Consider the following 8,697-nt stretch of genomic DNA (forward strand, 5'->3'; position numbering starts at 1 on the left):
CCCCATCCTCTGCTCACAGCTCTGTCCCTGATGAATTATTGAAGATGCTCAAACCAGCAGGCCAGGGCCGCCACTCCCTGGCCAAGAGGTGGCATTCTCCAGGTGTGCCTCCTTTACGGAGCACACGTGTGCACGCTACGCCTGCTTGGGGTCCATGCCCTCTTCCCAGGGAGGCCCGTGGGTCTCCCTCATCCCCCGTCGCCTGAGCATCCCAGCCACAGGAACTCTCCAGGGGGACAGGCTTAAATGGGGAGACACACCCTCTGCATCAGACTCAAATCCTCAACAGCTGCGGTGACAACTTGCTCTGGGACTCTGGGCAAGTCCCTTTCCCTCTGTCCCTCTGGATGATGGGTGGATTGGACCCAAAGACCGCCTGGGTCCCAGTAAGCGCTGACCCTCTCTGAGCAGAAGGAATGATACAGAGCAGTATCTTGAGGCTCTGCCACTAAGCGACATGTGACCTTGGGCATCAATTTTACCTCCTGGAGCCTCAGTTTTCTGTAAAATGGGCACAAGAGGATAAAAGGACACAAGAGCTAAACTGCCTCCTGGGGTTGTTGTGAAGACCAGGGAGATAAAGCCAGTAAAGTACCTGGCACGCAGGAAGTGCTTGGGAAACATGACTTGTGACTCCTGCTTTTTGTTTCTCTGTTTATTTTAATACTTATTTTTATTTATGTATGTATTTGACTGCATCAGGTCTTAGTTGCAGCAAGTGGGATCTAGTTCCCCGACCAGGGATCAAACCCTGGGCACCCTGCATTGGGAGCTCGGACTCTTAGCCTCTGGACCACCAGGGAAGTCCTCATGACTCTTGTTATTGTTGCTATTATTTCCTGCCCAGGAGCAGCAAGGTCTCTGACCTCTTCTCTGGATCCATTCCCCCTTCTCCAGGCAGCTCTGCCACTGCTGGGCCTTCTGCCCAATCCTTGCCCCATGTGATCAGCTCCCATACAGCCCACCATTCCGTTCTCACAAGTGACACCTGCCCACAGGCCCCCCTTCCCGGGGAAAGGCTGCACAGCCCCCTCTCTCTATACCCGCTACCACTCAGAGGGTCCGGTCCCCCTCCCAGTCCCCTTCTCCTGCAATTATGTAGAGCAAACAAGAGCAGCTGATGGGAAAGGAGCTGCTATTAGCTTAACCTTTCGGGACTGGAGCTGCTGGGAGGAGATGGGGAGGCCCATGGGAGGGGGCTTTTGAAGCAGGTGGGGCTGGGGAAGGGAAGGGAGGCAAAGGTGGGGGCACTAGCTCTGAGCTCCTAAAGGGTAGGAGGCAGGCCCTGAAAAAGTTAAAAAAAAAAAAAAAAGACAGGGGGCTACAGAGAAGGAAAAGAAGATGTAGAAGTGGAATTAAGGAGATGAATGAAGAAATAGTAGAAGAGGAGGGAGGCAGAGGAAAGGCGAGGAGACAAAGCCCAGCCCAGAGAGCTGTGGCAATGGTCCCTGCAGGCTCACCACAGTCCCAGGGTCTCAGAGGCTGCAGACAGGGTTACTCCATCTGACACTACGGAGAATTGTAGAATGAGGATTGTTGGAGCTGCCAGAGACCTCAGACACAGCACAGTCCCACTCTCTCATTTTATAGATAGAGAAACTGAGGCTCAGAGAGGGCTTCTGCATTTCCCAAAGTCACAGTGAATGTTCAGCGAAACCAGATGAGCATTAGGTCCCTGACTCATGACCCTGAGCTCCTCCCTTCACATCTCCTCCCATCTGTCCATCCTTCCAAGCGGGCAAGGCCCACTTCACAGCCTGAAGGGGCTTAAATAGGGTGAGCGTGACCCACAGAAATGAGGAAACAAAACACAGAGAAGAGAGAGTCCCATAGAGAGACAAAGTTCCCATTGGGCAAGACACGCAATGGCCTCTTCTCAGTATGTTTAATATTATTAAAGTGTGTACAGCATGTCCTTCCATGTGAATCAAGAAGACTTCACGGAGGAGGTGACTTTGGTCTGGGGCTTGAAGGATGAACTGGAGAATGTTGTGATAATTGCGGTTTGCCCAGCAGGGTTGGCTCAGGTGCAAGTAGAAGCTGGGGTTTCAGAGGAGTCCCTTCCTCCTTTCTCCTCTGGGAAGGAGTCCTGGGAAGCAGAGTGAGGCAGGAGTGCAGGGAGGTGGAGAAGGGGCCTCAGCTAAGTGCAGGCCTCTCCCTCAGAGGTGGGAGAGGTGATGAAGGGGGTTCCTGTGAAATTGGTCTGGAGCTAGGGAGGTAGTCAGGTACCAGAGGGCACTCCTGCCTGTCTTCCCACCCATGTCTCCCCTGCCTCTTCCTGCCCAGTTCCAGTGGCCTAGCTAGGAGGGGGAGGAGCAGTAGGGAGTCAGAGATTTGGGGAGGCCTCAGAGTCTGACACGACTGACGAGACTTAGCAGCAGCAGCAGCAGCTGGTGTGGATGCGAGTTCTTCTGCCTGATCTTGGCTTGACCAGGCCCTGAGGTCGCCCTTGACCTTTCACCGTGAAGCCTACCCAGGGGATCAGGGGAGGGGTTGGAGGGGGGCCGGGGGTAGGGAGGCTTGACTCACACTTAGCCCACAGCCTTGGTGGCGGTGGCGAGACAGCAAGGAATATTTTTAGGAGCTCATTAAACAGGGAAGAAAGAAAGGGAAGGGAAGGGAAGGAAGGAAGACGAGGATTATGCATTATTTTTCATCCAAGTGACAGCTCTGAGCATCTCCACTGGAACTGTCATGCAAAAGAAATGGCATGTCTAATATTATTACGGAACGGGAGTGAGCGTGCGTGTGTGTGTGTGCGTGTGTAAGCACGTGTGCCTCCGGTGAGCACCTCTGTGGGGTAGGGGGCCAGCAGGTGAGCCTGAGAGTGATGACCATGTGTGTGCGAGCTTTGGGTCGGGGGAGGGGGCAGTGTGTGGTTTCAGGAGGTGGCATGTGTCACTGCGGGAGACAAAGCTGGGGCTGAAACTGTGGGAGAAACTCTGTGAAACTGTGTGTAATGGGGCGTGCAGACTGTGTACAACTCTGTGTAATTGGCTGTGTGTAACTCTGGGTGCGTGAGACGTCGCCGGAAAGCTTGTACCCCTGAAACAGTGTGGGGTGGGAGTGGGGATCAAGGGGACTCAGTCATCTGAGGTGAGGCTGCACAGATGGGAGGGGGGAGTGGGCGTGACTCAGAGTCAACCCCCCAGAAAGTGATGGGAAATGGGAGGGTGAGGGCAGCCCTGGGACCCCCCCAGCCCCCCACCCTCTCACTGTCCCCTCTCTGATCCACCTGACTGCCCAACCACACCTGTCCTGTGGGTGTGAGTGCAAAGTTCTCTCTGAGCTTCAACTCTGCTAGGTGCTTCAGAGGGTCTCTTAGAATTTTCACCCCTTCTGGTGAGGCAAGTACTGTTATTACTCCCATTTCATGAGTAAAGTGCTCCCCAGGGTAACTGAGGCTCAGCAGGGTCAAGAAATTTCCCTGAAGTTGCTGGAGCTAGCAGGAGCAAAGCTGAGATTTGAACTGGCCTCTGCTGAGTCTCCACTTGGCTTCATGGGACTGAAGAGCTGAGCACAGGGAGTCGAGGTTAGAGGGAAGGGGGTCAGCCTGGGGGGCTGTGACTGTGAGCTTGGGGTTCCAGGAGCCTTCCCAGGACTTCTTTGGGGCTCTTGGGGGGTGGTCTGTCTCAACGATGGGTATTCAGTTTGGGAAGGGGACCCTGGAGAGCTGTTGGGATGCTCTGGAGCGGCTGGTCAGGCGGGGAGTAAGGAGATTTCGCTTCCCTCAGTTACTGAGCAGTGGCGCAGGCCATGCCGACTCTGTAACTAAAGCCAACCTCGTAAGTGGCTAATTGATTTCTGTTCTCTGATTAAATGTGCAGCACTTTACATGGCAGCAGAAGGAGGTCAGTGCTCCCCCCACTTCTCCAGCGCCGCGTGCGGAGAGACAAAGAAATTGATTTTCCAATCGATGCTTTGAGCAATGATTAAATGTTCTCTGCACAGCGGGCCTAATGAGTCCCCGAGGGGCGTGCCGGTCCTTTAATTAGAGACTCCCATAGGGGCCAGGGGTAGGAGCTGCCCTAGAGAGAAGGATCGGGCCAGTGGGGCGGCCTCACCACCCCAGGATCGGTGGACTGCGCCTCTGGGAGACCATCCTCACCTAGGAGATGCTTTCTAGAGGTCCCTGAACATAGACTGTCTGTGGAGGGGTCCCTGGGTGCTCAGGCCCGTGCCAAGGCCTTCCTGCCTCCGCCTATCCCCAGCATCCTGGTAGCCAGGGTTCTTATTTCGGTCAGTTCAGCTCTTGCGTCCTGGCAGAGACCGGACCGGACAGGAAATGCACACCCCTAAGCGGCTGCGTTTTCATTGCCCAGCCGCCCCATTGGAGGAGTCGGCTAAAGACTTTAGAAATTCAAATGAGGCTCTCGGGGGAGAGCGGGGCTTAAACATTCCCCTGCGCAGGCGGCTTTATTGAAGGAATAAACTATATTTGCAAAGTAAGATATTGAGGCTGTCAGTTTCTCTTAGGGATATAATGAGATCCTGGGAGGGAGAGGCCAGCAGGATGGAGCTCCCGAGGGCGGGAGCTGGAGCCAGGAGCTGGGGTGAGCCGCCTGCCGTGGAGCAGGCAGAGCCCCTCACCCTCCCCATGTGACTGCTCTCTGGTGAAACTCAGCCCCTCTCCTACCCCATGATCCTCACCTTCCCTGTCAGGGCTCCTGAGAGATGTTAAGGCAAGAAAATAGAATGGCCCTGCTGGCCATGGAAACCCCAAGACAGCCGAGCCCCCCGAAGTCCCAGACATGCACACAAACTTATCCACCAGCTCTCCTCCCTTGTGTAGAGCTCTGTCCTCCGAAAGCAGAAGTAGAGGGCAGGAGTCAAGTCTCTGGTAGGGCCAGTCAAAATGGCCATCATCAACAAATCCACAAAGAATAAACGCTGTAGAGGGTGTGGAGAGAAGGGAACCCTCCCATACCATTGTTGGGAATGTAAATTGGTACAGCCCCTATGGAGAACAGTATGTGGGTGGGGGTTCCTTAAAAACTAAAAATAGAACTGCCATATGGTCCTGCATTCCCATTCCTGGGCATGTATCTAAAGAAAATCATGATCCAAAAGGATACATGTACCCCGGTGTTCATTGCAGCACTGTTTACAATAGCCGAGACATGGAAGCAGCCTAATGTCCGTCGACAAAAGAATGGATAAAGAAGATGTGGTACATATATACAATGGAATATTACTCGGCCATTAAAAAAGAATGAAACAATGCCATTTGCAGCATGCATGCATGGACCTAGAGATTGTCACACTGAGTGAATGAAGTAGGTCAGACAGAGAAAGAGAAATATTGTGTGACATCCTTTAAAGAAATGACACAAATGAACTTACTTGTAAAACAGAAACAGACCTAGACTTAGAGAATGAACTTAATGGTTGTAGGTCGTGAGGGAAAGGATGGGGGCAAGGGATAGAGAGTTTGGGATGGACATATACACTCTACTATATGTAAAATGGATAACCAGGGCTTCCCTGGTGGTCCAGTGGTTAAGAATCTACCTTGCAATGCAGGGGACACAGATTTGATCCCTGGTCCGGGAAGATCCCGCATACCATGGGCAACTGAGCCCCTGCACCACAACTACTGAGCCTCCTCTCTGGAACTCAAGAGCTGCAACTACTGAGCCCACGGGAAGCAACTACAAGAGCCTGTGTGCTTCGCGACAAAAGAAGCCACTGTAATGAGAGGTCCATACATCACAACTAGAGAGGAGCCCCTGCTTACCAAAACTAGAGAAAGCCCAAGAGCAGCAATGACGATCCAGTGCAGCCATAAATAAATAAACAAAATGGATAACCAACAAGGACCTTGTATAGCACATGGAACTCTGCTCAATGTTATGTGGCAGCCTGGATGGGACGGGAGTTTGGGGAAGAATGGATACATGTGTACGTATGAGTCCCTTTGCTGTTTACCTGAAACTATCACAACTGTGTTCATCAGTTTGAGTTCAGTTCAGTTCAGTCGCTCAGTCGTGTCCGATTCTTTGCGACCCCATGGACTGCAGCATGCCAGGCTTCCTTGTTCATCACCAACTCCCGGGAGCTTACTCAAACTCATGTCCATCTCATCGGTAATGCCATCCAACCATCTCATCCTCTGTTGTCCCTCCTGCCTTCAATCTTTCCCAGCATCAGGGTCTTTTCCAATGAGTCAGTTCTTCCCATCAGGTGGCCAAAGTATTGGAGTTTCAGCTTCAGCATCAGTCCTTCCAATGAATATTCAGGATTGATTTCCTTTAGGATTGACTAGGTTTGACCTCCTTGCAGTCCAAGGAATGCTCAAGAGTCTTCCCCAACACCACAGTTCAAAAGCATCAATTCTTCAGCACTCAGCTTTCTTTATAGTTGAACTCTCACATTCATACATGACTACTGGAAAAATCATAGCTTTGACTAGATGGACCTTTGTTGGCAAAGTAATGTCTCTGCTTTTTATATGCTCTCTAGGTTTGTCATAGCTTTTCTTCCAAGGAGCAAGCGTCTTTTAAATAGTTATGTCCGACTCTTTGCGACCCCATGGACTGTAGCCTACCAGGCTCCTCTGTCCATGGGATTCTCCAGGTAAGAGTACTGGAGTTGGTTACCATTTCCTTCTCCAGGGGATCTTCCCGACTCAGGGATCGAACCCGGGTCTCCCGCATTCCAGGTAGACGCTTTAACCTCTGAGCCACCAGGGAAGCCCTAATTAGTTATACCCCAATACAAAATAAAAAGTTTAAAAAGAAGACTCTGTGGGGGCTGGGTCTGAGTCTAGGCTCTGCTATTTGCTAGTTGTTGATCTCAGGCAAGTTACTTAACCTCACTCTACCTCAGCCGTCTCATCTCTAAAATATTAGTAGCTGCCTCATTGGGTTGTTGGGAAGGTTAAATGAACTGTTACATATAAAGTACTGAGCATGCACCTATTTTGTGAATGACACTCAATAATAGTAGCTATTACTAAAGAGGTGGGGGAAAATGTAGAGGAAGGTAGTGACCAGTCAACCCCCTTCCCTCCAGGAGGCCCGACCTTACTCTGATCATCACCATCACCACCATTGTCTCCACCACCTCCACTGCCACTTCCTTCATCACCATCACCATTGTCTCCACCACCATCATCACTGTGACTCAGATAGAGTCAGACACATAGCTTTGAGACTGAAGGGATGATCGAAGGGGTCAGAGAGAATGGAACTGTATGGAATGAGTCCTGGCAGGCTTCTTGGGGGAGGGAGCCTTGGACAACGTGCCACCTGGGCACTATTCTTTGTCTCCTCTTCCCTTTCTCACTAATTCCTGGGGGTCAAGGTGGAGCTACCCATTTTTTTTTTTTCGAGCAGGAGACTAAGATCCAGGACCGAAAAGGATGAAGATCAGACCCCCATGCTCACCACCTAAGAGCTCAGACAGGGGTGAGGGTGGAGGATGTTAGTTTCCATCCCTCCAGCTCAATGCCAGTCAGAGTGGCTGCAGCCCAGTGAGCAGGCCAGAGGAGCCCACGGTCAGATCTGGGGGAGGGGTGTCAAGTGTAACGGGTCAGGCGGCAGCTGGGCGTCTGTCAGTCTCACTCTGAGGCTGGGGAAGCAGACTGGAATTGACAGTGTAGAGGGTCACAGGAGGACGGGTGGTAGATACAGAACCTGCCCTGGGGGCCTGATGAGGGCGGGGCTCTGTGCCTCTGTCAGGGCTGCAGGGGGATACACTGGAGGTCCTTCCATCCTCCTGAGTCAGACCTCTGCCCTTGCTGAGATCTGGAACAGAGAAAACAGCTAGGGTCTGCTTCTCACTGCTGCGTGACCTTGGGTAAATCAATTAACCTCTCTGGGTCTCCATTTCCCTACTGTCCATGTGGTGTAAGAAGGAACCTGGGGCTAGGAGTCAAAGGACCTACGGCTTAAGTAGCTTTCCATGTCTTACTAGCTGTGAGCTGGTAGCCAGGTCACTTGTTCTCTCCGAACTCAGTGTCCTTATCTGTAAGAGGAGACAGCGATCTCTGTGCACTGCTGTGGAAATGAAGTGAGCCCCACAGGGCCTGGTACGTGGTAGGCCCGCAACAGATCAGCGGGAACTAGGCTTCTTCCAGCTGCCAAAAATCTGAGCCCAGGATTTTGAAATGAGCTCCTACCACCGCTCTCACTACCTCTACCACTCAAACTACTATTACCTCCACCATCACTTCCATCATCACCACCCCACCCCCACCAATACCATCTTTACCTCCACCGTCACCTCCACCATCACCACCATCACCCTCCATCACCACCTTCACCATCACTGCACCATCCCCAGCAATACCATTTTCACCTCCACCATCATCTCCATCACCAACTTCACCAACATCACCATCCCCACCAACACATCACAGCCTCCACCATCACCTGGATCGCCATCTTCACCATCACCACCCTTAGCAATATCTTCATCAGCTCCACCATCACCACCATCTCCACCACCCACCAATACCATTATCACCAGAACTGTCACCTCCATCACCAACTTCACCATCATCGTCACCACCACCATCCCACAACCACCACACACACAAGAATGCTTGTTTACACTTGAGAGCCAGAGAGCATGGACACAGAATGAAGAAAGGGGCTGTTTTCTGGAATGTGCAGGTGGTCCAGGAGGCAAAGCCAGATCTCTCCAATCTTCTTACCTGCAAATAAGAGGCTTCCCTCAGAGTAGAACTGGACT

Source organism: Bubalus bubalis, chromosome 3 (assembly GCF_019923935.1).
Source record: "Bubalus bubalis isolate 160015118507 breed Murrah chromosome 3, NDDB_SH_1, whole genome shotgun sequence".
NCBI lineage: Eukaryota > Metazoa > Chordata > Mammalia > Artiodactyla > Bovidae > Bubalus > Bubalus bubalis.